The sequence below is a fragment of the Haemaphysalis longicornis genome, unplaced genomic scaffold, assembly GCF_048455015.1.
Source record: "Haemaphysalis longicornis isolate Haplotype H1 unplaced genomic scaffold, Haemaphysalis longicornis Haplotype H1 scaffold_1, whole genome shotgun sequence".
Classification (NCBI taxonomy): domain Eukaryota; kingdom Metazoa; phylum Arthropoda; class Arachnida; order Ixodida; family Ixodidae; genus Haemaphysalis; species Haemaphysalis longicornis.
The window spans coordinates 43,574,989-43,577,378 of NW_027526203.1; positions in this window are offsets into that span (position 1 = coordinate 43,574,989).

The following is a 2,390-nucleotide window of genomic DNA, read 5'->3' on the forward strand; positions in this document are numbered from 1 at the left end:
TTGTGGTGTCTCTAAAGAAGTATACCTACATGCCCACGGAAGCATAGCGGATAGGCACTTTGGTGAGAGAATCAGTAGCAGCAGCAGTGTATTGTAATGGCTTAGTTACTAGTTCATTGCTTCCATCTTTTTAATATTGTGTATGTTATGTTAGGTTTCATTGGGGGTGTGACCCTGGATTTAAAGAAACTGTTTTAGTGGAGTGAGGTATTTTTCAAGATTTTTGTTTGCTGTGTGCATCATTATTTAGTCATGCAAACAATGTAAACATTGATCGTGCTTCTGCAGGGGTACTCATGTAGGGGTACTCATGCAGGAGTACCTGCTTCGGCAGGAGTCATATACGTGTGGGGTGTGCCTCCATTTCAACGTGGAGCGTACCTGCTTTTAAAGACGATAGCCTTGCTTGGGCTACTTAAACACAGAAATTTCTGTCTGTCTGTCTGTCGGTCTAAAAGAAAATTTATAATAGCCGATACAAAGACTTGCCTAAATAGAACATACTAACATTCCTCTCAAGCAGGAAATCGTACACACTGCATCTATCACTTCACAACTCTTGCACACCACTCTCTATACACACAGTTCTCTCTACGGTTTTTAACAGTTCTCTAGTACACACCTCACTAGAACAACTATTACACCAAAAGTTCACTGTAGATCACAACCTCGAACGTTCACAAAAGTTCACTGTCAATACAACAATCAGTAGGGTAGAACAGACACTTCTATTTGCTTGTTTACCACATGAACAAACCGAGTGGCGCGGTGAGCTCAGTCTCCAGATCACCAAATAGACGACAGCGCATTTTTCGTAGTATCGGAAACATGAATTTTTGAAGCCGCGTTCTGAGCGCCGCAAAGCCGCGCCTTTTCCGGATTATCTGGGCCCCAGCGCACAGCAAAAACTGAACAAACGCGTCGCGCGACTTAGTGCGTGCGCCGAGTTTGTGTCCAAATATGTCCAAGTTTGTGTCCAAAAGGCGCCGCTTTGCGGCGCTCTGAGCGCCGCAAAGCCGCGCCTCTTTCAGATGATCTGGGCACCAGCGCACAGCAAAAACTGAACAAACGCGTTGCGCGACTTAGTGCGTGCGACGAGTTTGTGGCCAAACATCAGTGCTAACAATTTCCAGTATGTCGTTGCAACCTGGAAATCGAAGATCGCATGCTGCAGGGTTTCTCGCAGCCCGCACTGTGGGCACCTGTTGGAGGGTGCCACACCCCATTCTGCGATGCAGTCCGCCGTGGGCAGGACCCCCAGCCGCGTTGCCAGCTGAAATTTCTGACGGCGGCAGGTATAGATGAGGCCGTCAGCTTCTTCCACTTTACCACCGTGCTCTTTCAGAGCTGGTCCATTGTCAGCTGCGTCACTGCTAGGGTTTCGCATATTTTACTCGGCGGTGTGTTGAGGACGTCCATGTCAGGGAGTTGCGTTCTGAAATTTCTGAACGACTTTATGACGTTCCTATAAAACGGGGGTGGCTGCTCGGCTGAGGGTCCTACCCGCATACCATCGGAAAACAGTGCTTGGTCCTTGCCAAGGAAGAACTCACAGAGCTTTTGTCCCGGGTATTCCTCATCACGCACCAGGTTGAACAAGTTCCTTATTGGGAGGAGACTACTCATAGTACCTAAACAGGGGATACTAAAACCACCCATGCTGCTTGGAAGTGGCAAGCAAGTGCGGCCCACTTTTAAAGGTTTCCCGCCCCAAAAAAAGGAGCAGAGCATGGTTACCAGTTTCCTCAGTACATGCCGTGGTGGCCGCGCCACCCGGGCTAGGTAGGAGTAGGCTTCCGACAAGCAGGCTTTTATCACATAGCTTCGCTCCTGCAAACAAAAGTCAAAAGATGCAGCTACCGCTACCCGCGCCTCTGCCTTTCCCTTCAACTGCCTCCACGTCTCATTCGCCACTTCGCCCGACTCGAGTAAGAGAACCCCCCAACACATTAAATGTCTCAACACAGTCAATGCCGCCAGGCAGGTCCGAAGCGAACGCGCCAAAGCTTGTCCTTTTCCCCCTGTTCAGCTGGGCACCCGAGAACCCGCTGTACTCTGTGAAAAGCCGTAAAAACGCTGCGCAACTGTTTTCGTCCCTTAGGTTCAGGGAAACGTCGTCCGCGTACGCCGAGACCTTGACCTCACCCTGGCAGGGCAACGGGAATCCGCGTATCGCTGGGGAGTCAGTTATTCAACGCAAAAGCGGATCAAGGCCTAGGGCGAAGAAAAGGGGAGACAGCGGGCAACCCTGTCTTATTCCGCGAGTGACGGGGAAGGGTTCAATTAGCTTCCCAGTAACAAAAAGCTGCGATGTCACGTCCGTGTACAGAGCACCCAACTTTGCCACGCAGTCCCGAGTGTAAGGTCCACTTATGAGATTAGCGGCCAGG